Source organism: Lathyrus oleraceus, chromosome 4 (assembly GCF_024323335.1).
Source record: "Lathyrus oleraceus cultivar Zhongwan6 chromosome 4, CAAS_Psat_ZW6_1.0, whole genome shotgun sequence".
In the NCBI taxonomy this organism is placed as follows: domain Eukaryota; kingdom Viridiplantae; phylum Streptophyta; class Magnoliopsida; order Fabales; family Fabaceae; genus Lathyrus; species Lathyrus oleraceus.
The window spans coordinates 456,512,350-456,526,634 of NC_066582.1; positions in this window are offsets into that span (position 1 = coordinate 456,512,350).

Consider the following 14,285-nt stretch of genomic DNA (forward strand, 5'->3'; position numbering starts at 1 on the left):
GGACTTTCACCAAAAAAAATTAAATATTTCTCTCTTTCATATTCTAAATTAAAATTATTTTTTGGATTGACTTTGGTATTTTTCATGAATTAAGTGTTTCTGTGCATATTTTAATTGTCTAAAAACACTTCTGACCTTTTAAAAATAGTGATTTTTTTTTGTCTAAGGTGCTTTGACCTTGTTTGACCTAAGATAAATCCCTTGGCCATTTTTTTGGTGTTTTGAAGGGATTTTAGGTTTTGACCAAATAAAAATGCATTTTAATTCATTTTTAATGTGTTTTTTAATTGATTAAATATTTAAAAATTATGCTGAGCCATTTTTTTTGGTCTTGTGATGTTTGACTTTCTGTTTGGGCCTTGGTCATGATTGATTTGACTTTGTTGGATCAAAAACATTGGATTTAAGGGATTGATGAAATGTACATTTCATCTCCCAAAATGAATGGATGGTTTTGATTTGATGAAATTCCTCTCATGATCAAATTGTGTTTCTATCTTCCCCTCCCTTTTCATCTTCATCCCTTTTCTCCCCCATTCCCTCATCTGATCAATGATATCTCTAATGTCTAAATACTAGTTGATTCATCAATGATCTTGTGTCAGATGGATCAATACAAGTATGACTGAGATAGATTCCTCCCATTTACTTTTAGTGTGTGGTATGTTTTATGAGTTTGGTTCTTTGTACCAAATCTCTAACATGCATTAACACCTATATTTTTGTTTCCCAACCTCAGATATTTGTGACTTCTACTTAAGTCCAATTACGATTTCTTAACATAGAGCTAAGTTTGACCCTCAAGGCATAGCATTCTAGTAAGTGAGATTGTAAGTCTCCCATTCTTCATGGCATTGTGTAGGGACTTGACCTTTTTTCCTTTCATGAGAGCTAGTGGCATACTTATTGAATTATCCAAGTTGGAGCCCTTCTCATGGATGATGTCTTGGTTCAAGGATTCATACTTGTGAATGAATGGTTGAGTGTTCTCCAAAGAATGACTTGATCATTTAAGACTCAACACTAACATTTGACTAACCATTGACTAACTCTTATTCATTATGCTTTTACCTTCAATTCATTTACTCTATGAAATTTAAATTTCAGTCATTTATCATTCATTTCCATTTCCATTTCATATTACTTGTTTATGTTTAATTCCTTTTTCACTTTACTCATTTGAGCCATATATTGTGATTGTATATATTTGTTTGTGTATTTTGACTTTGTTTGTGAGCTTAGGACCTTAAAACATCTAATAACAAAAAAAATCCTAAAAAACATTTGGTGGACTGTTGAGATTTGATATGAGCTTTGGACTTAGAATTAGGAAGCTTTCCCTATGCTAAAGGACTTGGCCAATGCCAACATCTGAGACTGAGCTATTCTTGACAAGTGACTTTCATCTGATGCAAGACTTTGAATCTCTTTGGTTCATCTGCTATCTTGTCTCTTTGCTTAATTGTTACTTTGTTATGATCTTTGTCTGATGTTTTATTCTGAGTTGATCAAGGAATATTTCATCTGAAACATGTGAAGACAATGGAGATTGATTGCTATTGGAATGCTTGCTTGGATGTGGATATCTTTATTTGATGCCTTAATCTTTATGATGCCTGGGTATTGCTCATTGCTTATTGCTTATTGCTTGATCAAACTCCAAAGGAAAATGGGTTTTTATATGACATTCTTGTCTATTGGATTTCATCCCATTGGTCAGATCTTTTCAACTTTTAACTTTTAAATCTCTCCTTCCCTTTTCCAAAACATTCCTTGCTTGTGATTTCAAACTTAGACATGTTTAAATGATTAGAAACTTTTGCCTTATGCCGATGAATTTTAAAATCTTTCTCTTAATCAAAAATTTGTAAACAAACTTAACCATATTGACTTAAAATTTCAAAAGACAAAAAGATCTAACAACCCCATTCAAACTTTGGCCTTTTGTGCCTTTTTCTTAAACTTTTGTTAAAAATCAACTCACCAACTTCTTTGACATTTTTACCACGAACTACGAGGTTTAGATCCCTCATTCTCATGTTGGTACGTAGGCACAAGACCGAAGGTTTTGTCAAACATAAAATATAATCAATGAATTCTTTTCTCATCCCCACATTCTATTTTTTTCAAACATCTTTTATATCAAAACACATGCACATATAAAAAGGGTTCCCTAGGAGTACCTAGGACACTTTGGGTGTTAACACCTTTCCTCTGTGTAACCAACCCCCTTACTTGTAATCTCTGGCATTTTATTAGTTTTGATTTGAAAACTTCTTATTCTTGGGTTTTGTTCGTACTTTTCCCTTTTCCTTTAGAAACAATAAAAGCACGGTGGCGACTCTGGTTTTATTGATGTTAAGTTTATCCATAGCTTGATGGTCATGAATTTACGACTATAGAAATTAAGTGGTGACTCTGATGGGGAGTAGCCCTCAGTGGGTTTAGTCTACTTTTTATGTGTATATATTTGTATATTTGATGTTTGGATATCTTGTTTGTATGATATAATCTGTCTGTTGTGCTTGGTGATCTATGAGTGGTGAGATAAGTTCTAACCCGAACTTGAGTGTAATTAAGATAGGAGGATGGTATAGTCATGTTCAACTTGTGTGGAGTAGTCCTTAACAAGTTGGCTTGAGACCCATCTACTCAGTGGAGACCTCTTTGGAGTTACTGATGTCACACAAGTTATTTGTGTATAGGCATTACTTTCTCTAAATCTGGGGTCCGAGAAGATGAGGACCGTAGAACATTTAACCCGACTTGGCCTATTTAGGACGTAGTGCAGAGAATGTTCAAATGTAGACTTGATAACAGTTATTATACGACACTACACTCAGACGAGTTTCTCTTGAGAATATTATGGGTGGATAAGTCAGTCATCCTAACTTGTAATATCATATAGATGGGATTAAGACTCTGGGAATTTTTATAGAACATGATCTACAAGTTTTTTTTACCCTTAGTACACTCCTTTGGGATGGTTCTTAACCTGACTCCATGCTCGTGACTCACAACAAACCCTTTGATTCTTGGTTGATCCGATCAAGTCTTGTCAATATCAATGGAACTTGGATGTTGATAAGGTGAAAACCATAATCCACCAAAATGGATGATTGATCTTGATGATGACTTGATCCATCCCTTGACATTTGCTTGTGTTTGCCTTGTTGTGATCCCTTGTGTGTGATTGTTGCATTCATGCATACATGCGCATCATGTCATTCATCACAAAAAATAAATTTCAAGGAAACTAAGGTCTCATTTGCAAATATTTTCAGACCATGGATTGTGGACGAAGGAACACTAAGAAGTACAACTTCAAATGTCCTAATTTGAAAGAGCTAAGGAAGTTGTCATCCTTTGTATTAGATCCCTTGGAGTTTAAGCAACGTCATGGGAAGCTCTTGTCGGTGTTATCTACTAATGTGGTTGAAGGACTTCTGAGTGTTTTGGTTCAGTTCTATGACCCTTCCTACCAATGCTTCACTTTTCCAAATTATCAACTTGTGCCCATGTTGGAGGAGTATGTCCATCTCTTGGGTATACCCATATCTGACAAAGTACCTTTCAGTGGATTGGAGGAGATCCCAAGACCTCATATTATAGCTTAAGCTCTTCATTTGATGAAATCCGAGATTGATGCCCATTTGGTGAAGAAAGGAGGAATTCTTGGTTTGAATTATGAGTTTCTCATTGGCAAAACTACTGTTTTTGCTCAAGCCGGTAGCATGGATGTTTTTGAAGCTATCTTGGTATTGCTCATTTATGGCTTGGCTTTGTTCCCTAATATTGACGGTTTTATTGATGTTAACGCCATTAGAATTTTCTTGATTGGGAATCATGTTCTGACTTTGTTGGGTGACATGTATTTCTCTTTGCATTTGAGGAATTCCAAAGGTGGTGGGACTATTGTGTGTTGTGTTCCTCTTCTGTACAAGTGGTTTATTTCGCACTTGCCTCAGACACATGCTTTCATAGAGAACCGACAATGTCTACGGTGGTCCTAGAGACTTATGTCTCTCACTAATGATGATATTGTTTGGTATAATTATGCATTGGGTATCTTGAATGTTATTGACAGTTGTGGTGAGTTCTTTAATGTGCCTCTCATTGGTACACAAGGAGGAATCAACTACAACCCATCATTGGCTCGTCGTCGGTTTGGGTTCCCCTTGAGAGATAAGCCTAATAACACTCGGTTAGAGGGTTTATTTTATCAAGAGGGTAAAGATCCCCAACATTTGAAGAAAAGGATGATACATGCCTGGCACAATATGCATAGGAAAGGAAGATCCGAGCTTGGTCCATTCAACTGTGTAGCCTTGGAAGCATACACTGTTTGGGTGAAGAAGAGAGCTTTGGAGTTGAAGATGTCGTATGTCTAATCAACTCTCCCTAACCAAGATGTAGAGGAGTTGGAAGAAGCACTCACCAAGATGAAGCAAGAGAGAGAGATGTGGGAAGAGCGGTTCCATGCTTTGAGCCAAAAGCATGAAGAGATGCAGCTTGAGTTGAAAGACAAGGATGCACTTATTGAGATTCTTGAAGACCGAGCAATGAAGAGACAGAGAGAGCCAGATGGTTTATCTTCCTCTAGTATGCCTCAGCCTTCCGGTGCTTGGAAGAAGATTATTGATCAGCTAGTCCTCGAGAAGGTTCAGATGAAGACATCCTTTGAGTCCGAGATTCGTCGCATCCGGAGGAAGTATGCACCCATAGCCAGATCGTCTGATGCAGTTGCTAGGGATCCTTAGGATGACATTTTCCTTTTCTCTTGTATTTTGTACTTTGGTTTCTGAAATTGTACTCAGTGTAATCCTTCTAATTTTATGAATAAAAAAAGATTTTATGGTTAATCAAATTGTTATTATTTGAATATATATATTTGCATATAGGACTTCATATGTTCCTTGAAATTAAAAGAAAAACAATCAAAATATTGCATTTCATGCACCATTTGCACAACAGGTTTTCTTCCGCCAGATGTCTTATTCGTTCTTCTTCTATGCATTCAGCCAAGGTGACTCACCGCTATAACACTCGTGCTAATCAACGAAAGATAATGGAGCATCTAGAGAAATAAAATAGAGACCTGAAGGATAAGCTCGCTAGACTTACGATGCTAATGGAGTCTGTTATTGTTGCCCATAATCAATCTTCACCATCTCCTACAACTCCTCCTCCTCAGAGGACTGCTATTTCTGAGATTGCTTCTTCAATTGTTCCTGTTCCTACTGCCAGTCAACCCATTCCTGCTATACCTGCTGGATTCCCTTAGGGAATGCCATCAAATTCTATGCCAGAAGGGTATGAATCCACCTTTGTTTCTCTGTTGGTATCTAGCTCGGTCATGTTTGTGCCTCCTCTTGTTGTTCACACTCTTCCTCGTGTTGAGGACACTATCTACCACTCTGAGCCATCTGAAGGTCCAGATGTCTACGAGAAGATGGATGAAATGAAAGATCAATTCCTAGAGTTGCGCAAAGAGTTGAAGACTTTGAGAGGAAAAGACTTGTTTGGGAAGAGTGTTGCTGAGCTCTGCTTGGTCCCAATGTTAAGATTCTGGTGAAATTCAAGGTCCCATACTTTGAAAAGTACAAAGTGAATACTTTCCCGTTGAGCCATCTTTTCATGTATGCCAGGAAAATGTCTACTTAAACTAATAATGATCAGCTGCTGATTCACTAGTTCCAAGACAGTTTAACTGGAGCTACCCTGAGATGGTATATGGGCCTAAACAGTGCAAGCGTTCGTACTTTCAATGACTTAGGCGAGGCCTTTGTCAAGAAGTATAAGTACGGCGTTGATATGGCGCCTGATAGACACCAGTTGAGGTCTATGTCTCAGAAGGATAAAGAGACATTCAAAGAATATGCTCAGAGATGGAGATAATTGGCTGCTCAGATAAGTCCGTATCTTGAAGAAAAGGAGATGACTAAGATCTTCTTGAAAACACTTAGTTAGTTTTATTACGAAAGCATGATTGCAAGTGTCCCCAATGATTTTACCGAAATGGTAAACATGGGGATGAGGCTAGAAGAATGAGTCTGTGAAGGACGTTTGACTAAAGAAGAGGCGTTAGCTAGTAAGAAGTATGGTGGGAGTTTCTCCAAGAGGAAGGAGGGAGAAACTAATTCAGTGTCAGTGGGGAGGAAAATGAGGCCTCATATAAGGAAAAGTTCTCAACCCCGTCAATATCAGCACCAAGCTTCTTCAGTCATTCCAGTTTTTTTCAACAATTCCAACAACCCATCAGTTCCAATTCAACAACAACAACACCACCAACAACCGCAACAAAGAACCAACTACAATAATAACAACAATCATCATCAACAAAACTTTGAGAGGAAAAATGCCTCCTTTGACCTTGTTCCTATGACTTATGTAGAATTGTACCCGTCTTTGGTACTCAAGAATTTAATCCAGCCGAGAAACCCTCCGCAAATCCCTGAGACACTACCATGGTGGTTCAAGCCTGATCTCCATTGTGCTTTTCACCAGGGAGCCCTTGGACATGATATAGATAACTGTTATCCATTGAAGTACGAATTTCAAAAACTTGTGAATATGGTGTCCTTTGAGGACAGAACGCCAAATGTGAAAGCCAATTCGTTGCCTGCTCATGGTAACGCTTCTGTCAACATGGTAGACGACTGTCCAGAGGATTTTAGAGTTTTTGATGTGAGACGTATTAGGAGGTCTTTGGTGGAAATGCATAGAACTCTATATTTCATCAGTGATTGTGAACATGACCATGACGGTTGTGTCATTTCCAGTGTGAACCCCCGTGGGTGTATGATTGTCAAAAGGGATATCCAGAGGTTGATGGATGAGAATGTAACCCATATTCAACAGTCAGGGGATGTAGGAGATGATGTGAATGTCATTGTACCATTGTTAAAAACCCCTGAGTGGGTAGTCATTCAATTCGATAGCGGTAGCAACAATAATATCAACAGATCGGTATCGTCGTTGGTTATACGGTTAGCGGGCCATGTCCCTTATGCATCCGATAAAGCTGTGCCATACCAATATAATGCCACAATGATTGAAAATGGTCAAGAGGTTCCTCTACTAGTTGCAGATTCAGTGGTAAATATTATAGATATAGTAAAAGTGACCCATGGTGGTCGTGTGTTTAGTCCAGTGTTTCCGAAGATTGTAGAAGATGTTTCCTTGAGTAGGAAGGCAGAGATTCCTATAATGAATCTAGTTAGTGCTCCAATGTGTCAGTCTGGTGAATCCAGCAAATTGAAGACTAACGATGATGATGAGGTATTAAGATTAATAAAAAGAAGTGAATTTAATGTTGTGGAGCAGCTGCTTTAGACGTCGTCAAAGATCTTTGTGCTATCATTGCTAATGAATTCTGAAGCGCACAGAGAAGCATTACAGAAAGTGCTGGAATAGGCTTACGTTGAACATGACATTAATGTGGATCAGTTTGACCACATAGTTGCCAACATCACTTCTTGTAATAACTTGAGTTTTTGTGATGAGGAACTTCCCGAGGAAGGTAGAAATTACAATTTGGCATTACATATTTCGATGAACTGTAAGGAGGACGCTTTGTCCAATGTGTTGGTTGACACTAGGTCATCATTGAATGTATTTCCAAAGTCAACTATGTCAAGACTCTCCTACCAAGACGCCCCGATGAGGTACAGTGGCACAGTTGTCAAAGTGTTTGACAGTTCTCGTAAGTCCGTCATTGGAGAAGTGGACCTTCCGGTGAAGATAGGTCCGAGTGATTTCCAAATTACTTTCCAGGTAATGGATATCCACTCATCCTATAGCTGCTTGTTGGGAAGGCCATGGATTCATGAAGCTGGAGCTGTGGCGTCTACTCTACACCAAAAGTTGAAATTTGTGAAGAACAACAAGCTTGTCGTTGTGTGTGGAGAGAAAGCATTATTGGTGAGCCATTTGTCATCTTTCACTTATGTTGATGTTGAGGAGGAAGTTGGAACTTCATTCCAAGCTTTGTCCATTTCTGATGAATTAAAGAAAACTGTGACACCCATGTCTTCTTTGAAAGATGCAAAAAAAGCTATTCAGGATGGTCGTATTGATAAGTGGGACCGTGTTGTGGAGGTCATTGAGAAAAAGGATATGGCAGGGTTAGGTTTTCAACCGAGGTCATTCAACACCAATGTCAAGGTTATGCAACCAATATTCCGCAGTGGAGGGTTCATTCATGAGAATGATCAACACTCAGCTGCCATTATTGAGGACAGTGGTGAAGAAGACGAAGCTTACGCCAACTTTGTGATGCATGGCCAGACTTGCAACAACTGGGTTGTTATTGATATTCCTACTATTATTCACCGTTCTAAGTAATTTTTTTTTTCATTTATTTTAAGAAAAATCTTTCTCCTATGCCTAAGGGAGAAGTGAACATTGTTGGGCATTTTCCTTATTATCATCAATGAAATACAATTTTATTCATCCACATCTATGATGTTTTTTATTTTTACTTTTTGCTTTTTCTGAAAATGGTAATCACAAAAAACATAAGCAAATAATAATCCTTCCATCTGCAAAATATTTGTTCACACTACACTTCTCTAAAATCAAAATATCAAATCATTATGCAGGTTGGTTCTCAAACCCATTGAATACAATGATCTTACTCCCTCTCCAAACTTTGATTTCCATGTGTTTGAAGATGAGGAAGAGATTGATGATGAAGAAGTATCTGATGAGTTATGCTGTTTTCTTGAGCACGAGGAAAAAGACATTTCAGCCGTTTGAGGAGCAAATTGAATTAGTCAACTTGGGTTCCGATGCTGATGTGAAAGAAGTCAAGATTGGGTCTCAACTGTGTCCAAAAGCTAAGAAGGGGTTAATTGATATTCTTAGAGATTATTCTGATGTGTTTGCTTGGTCTTATCAAGACACGCCTGGTTTGGATTTTGAGATTGTGGAGCATAGATTGCCGTTGAAGCCAGAATGCACGTCGGTCAATTAGAAATGGAGAAGGAGTCATCCTGACATGGCAGTGAAGATCAAGGAGGAAGTGCAAAAACAGATTGATGCTGGTTTTCTTGTTACCTCCGAATATCCGCAATGGGTGGCCAATATTGTGCCCATGCCGAAGAAATATGGAAAGGTCCACATCTGTGTTGATTATAAAGATTTGAACAAAGCCAACCCGAAAGATGATTTTCCTCTGCCACACATTGATACGTTGGTAGACAATACAGCTAAATTCAAAGTCTTTTCATTTATGGACGAATTTTACGGTTATAATCAAATCAAGATGGCACCTGAATATATGGAGAAAACCACATTTATTACACCCTAGGGAACATTCTGTTATAGAGTGATGCCTTTCGGTTTAAAGAATGTTGGTGCAACATACCAGAGAGCTATGACCACTCTTTTTGATGATATGATGCATAAAGAGATTGAAGTTTATGTTGATGATATGATTACTAAATCAAGTGATGAAGAAGAACATGTTGAGCATTTGTTGAAATTATTCTTGCGATTGAAGAAATATAAACTCCGCTTGAATCCCAATAAGTGTACTTTGGGTGTTCGTTCTGGTAAGTTGTTGGGCTTTATTGTCAACGAAAAAGGTACTAAAGTTGACCCTGCCAAGGTTAAAGCAATATAAGAGATGCATGCGCCCAAAACTGAGAAGCAAGTCAGAGGTTTTCTCGGCCGCTTGAACTATATCTCAAGATTTATATCGCATATGACTGCCACATTGGCGCCTATATTCAAGCTTCTTCTGAAAGATCAGTCTTGTGATTGGACCAAGGGTTTCCAGAAAGCCTTTGATAGTATCAAAGAGTATCTACTTGAGCCTTCAATTCTGTCTCCACCTATTGAAGGAAGACCATTGAGCATGTATTTGATTGTGCTTAAAGAGAGTATGGGTTGTGTTCTTGGTCAGCAAAATGAATCTGGAAAGAAAGAGTATGCAATTTACTACCTCAGTAAGAAATTCACCGACTGTGAGACTCGGTATTCTATGCTTGAAAAGACGTGTTGCACATTGGCTTGGGCTGCTAAGCGTCTGCGCCAGTATATGTTGAATCATACTACTTGGTTGATATCCAAAATGGATCAAATTAAGTAAATTTTTGAGAAGCCTGCTCTAACTGGGAGAATTTCCCGTTGGCAGATGTTGTTATCCGAGTATGATATTGAATACCGATCTCAAAAAGCAATTAAAGGTAGTGTCTTGGCTGACCATTTGGCTCACCAACCTATTGAAGACTATCAGTCAGTACAGTATGATTTTCCTGACGAAAATATTTTGTACTTGAAGATGAAAGATTGTGATGAACCATTACTTGAAGAAGGGCCAGAACTTGGTTGCCATTGGGGAATGGTATTTGATGGAGCTATTAATTCATATGGTAATGGCATCGGGGTAGTTATTGTTACTCCTCAAGGAACTCATTTTCCGTTTATAGCTAGATTGACCTTTAAATGTACAAACAATATGGCTGTGTATGAAGCTTGCATTATGGGGCTTGAAGAGGCCATTGATCTTTGAATTAAATATCTTGACGTCTATGGACATTCAGCTTTGGTTGTGAATTAGATCAAAGGTGAATGGGAGACCAACCAACCTGGTTTGATACCATATACAGACTATGCAAGGAGGATATCAACTTTCTTTACAAAGGTTGAGTTTCATCATATCCCTCGAGATGAAAACCGGATGGAAGATGCTCTTGCAACGTTAGCTTCTATGATTATGGTGAATTTTTGGAATAAAGTTCCTAATTTGGCTGTGATGCATCTTGATAGGCCAGCTCATGTATTTTCTATTGAAGAAGTCAAAGATGAAAAGCCATGGTATTACGACATCAAATGCTTCCTCCAAATTCAGATTTACCTGTCTGGGTCATCTTTGAAAGATAAGAAGACTTTGAGAAGATTAACTAGCAACTTCTACCTGAATGGTGATGTTCTTTACAAGAGAAACTTCGATATGGTTTTTCTCAGGTGTGTGGATAGATACGAAGCAGACCCATTGATGACTGAAGTCCATGGAGGTTCCTTTGGTACTCATTCCAATAGACATGCTATGGAAAAGAAGATGTTGAGAGCAGGTTACTATTGGATGACAATGGAATTTGATTGTTGCAAGTTTGTGAAGAAATGCCATAAGTGTCAAATTTATGCAGACAAGATTCATGTTCCTCCGACACTGTTGAACATCATTTCCTCTCCACGGCCCTTCTCCATGTGGGAAATTGATATGATTGGCATGATCGAGCCCAAAGCTTTGAACGGACATCATTTTATTCTAGTGGCTATTGATTACTTCACAAAGTGGGTTGAAGCAACATCGTATGCAAATGTGACCAAGCAGGTGGTGGTCTGATTTTTCAAGAATCAGATTATATGTCGTTATGGTGTGCTAAGTAAGATCATTACTGATAATGTATCAAACTTGAACAATAATATGGTGGAAGCTCTTTGCAAGGACTTCAAGATTGCACATCATAATTCTTCTCCCTATAGACCCAAGATGAATGGGGCTGTTGAAGCTTCAAATAAGAACATTAAAAAGATTATTCATAAGATGGTGGTGACATACAAAGATTGGCATGAGATGCTCCCATTTGATTTGCATGGTTACCATACATCCATCCGCACTTCAACAGGGGCAACCCCCTTCTCTCCCATTTATGGCATGGAAGTTATGCTCCATGTGGAGGTTGAGATCCCATCATTGCGTGTTTTGATGGAAGCCAAGTTGACTAAAGCTGAATGGTGTCAAACCAGGTATGACCAGTTGAGTTTGATTGAAGAGAAGTGATTGATTGCCATGTGTCATGGTCAGTTGTATCAGTAGAGAATGAAGAAAGATTTTGATAAGAAGGTTAAGCCTCGTGTGTTTTGAGAAGGTGACCTCGTGCTCAAGAATATTTTATCTTTCAAACCTAATGCTAGGGGAAAATGGGTTCCTAATTATGAAGGCCCGTATGTTGTTAAGAGAGCCTTTTCAGGCGGCACTTTGATTCTTACAACTATGGATGGTGAAGAGTTCACTCGTCCTGTGAATGTCGATGTAGTCAATAAATACTTCTCCTATAAAAGAAACGAACAACTCGCTAAGTTGAAGACCAGAAAGGGCGGCTTAGGCAAAAATGAGCGTCTCGGTGGATTGAATACCCGAAAGGGCGGTCCAAGCAAAAGTTAGAGACATAAAACTGAAAATTTATCCCGGTAGATTGAGTACCCCACCTTGGGGAAATCTAGGCAAAAATTAGGGATTATGGCAAGTAAATGCATTCGGCCGGTCCCGATCTTTGAAGCAGTTTGGAATAGTCATTTGGTTCTGATTCGTCATTCTCAACCAAGGAGAAGAGCATAGAGGATTTCAAAGTTAGTAGGGAGAGTAGTGATCATTGTATTCAATGTAGCCCATTTCCATGTAAATTACCATTTTCAAATTTTTGTAAAGATCCATGGAGTCCTGCCATTCGCGGACTACCATTCTATTAAATAAAGTTGAACTTTTATCCAATTATTTCTACTCTTATTTATTTCTATTAAATAAAATTGAATTTTTATGATGATAATTTTGAAATAAATTAATGAATAATTATTTTTCTTAAAATAATAAAAACATTCACTTTAAGAATAATTGGTTTCAGCAAGGAATGTCAACATCAATCTAAGAACCGTTAAGTCTTGAAGTGCGAAGCATTGTTGGTCTTCCCTGAACAGTTGGTTTGGTAACTTTTTCCTCCCCAATAGTTCATCGTTTGTTCCCAGCATGGTTGATAAGTTTCTCCCAGAGTAATTTATCACCCCTAGTAGAGTTGGTGAGTCTTATCCCTAGTTGGGCTAATGATAGGTCCCCTTTGCAAATTCAGCGTCCCCAACTGAGGTGTACATGTTTCGGAACCTTTATTTGGTTTCCAAATCCCAAATTTCATTTGATTGTGTTGCATAACGGCGACAGTCTCCCCCCTGGGTGAGTCAGATCTGATTATCTTTGCCTTGGGATTGGTTTATTTCGCAATTTCCAAGAAGAATTTGATGATTATTGAGGAGTGTGACGGTCTTTGGGTTATTCCAACAAATCATAGCACCCAACAGTTTCTCGATTCCTCATTCAAAGTTTTATCCCTCGTATTCCCCGATAGAGTTCATCTTCAGATAGAAGTTCCTCCTTTTCCGGCAGTGTTTGATTCTGAGCAGTATTTGATTTTATCCCCTACAAGGTTGTCTCCTATTTGATATGGTTGTTGACTTAAAATTCCCCCGTAGTGTTGATTTGTTTGGAACCTCAGCAGATCCTTCCATATCCTCGGCATGATTGGTTATTCATCCTTCAGCAATGCTCTTTTCTCCCTATGGAGTTTGCCATGATTGATTGGAAGCATGTTCTCCATGTTTTCCTCCAACCAGAGTTGATTTATTCGGAGCCATATGATTTATTTTCATATCTAACATGGTCTCTAGTTGGTGTTTCCATCCTGTTGAGATTAGCCGAGTGTTGTAGTGATGATTCAAATTCTTTGTAATTTGTATCCTTTGTGTTGTTTTGTCAGCATAATAATAATCACATACATACATAGTCATGCATAAACACAACATCAGATATTTCATTGTGCATCTTACCGTATTGATTTTCCTTCTAATCCCCTGCTTTGGTGATGTTATTTCCCCAGGCAGATTTGGTGTGTTTGTCCTCCTTCAATTGTACAGTGCCATCCCCCTTAAACAAAAGGAGTTAATCCTTTCTCGTTCCCCATTGAGTTATTTCCTCGTGGATGATTATTATTTCAGTTTCCTCCCCAGCTTATTATCTGGATGGAACCACTCCCCCCTGAGTTACATCCTCATTGGGTTAAGTCTTTGATTGACCGTTTTTTCTAGTTCTTACCTAGATCAATCTTTTGGTCTCCAAGAGTATATTACCCAGTAACCGGTAATATTCATCCTGATGTTGAGTACATTACTTTTGCCCAATACCCGGTAAAATGTAATCTACTTTCTTTGTTTTCCCCAGCGGATTCGTTTTCACATTCCCCTGACAGTCTATCCTTGATATGTTCATCCTAACCGGTGACAGATATTCTTCATTTTTGGTTTTCTACCCAGTAAAAAGGTAGTTGTAATCCCTGATTTTTCCCCAGAGAATTAACCTTTCATATGTTCACTTTAGCCAATGACAAATTTTCTCCTCTTTGTGGTCTTCTGCCCAGTAAATGGTAGATATAAATCCTATTTTTCCCCTCAGAGTTAATCCTTGATATGATCACTCTAACCATTGATGGTTTCTCTATATTTTTATG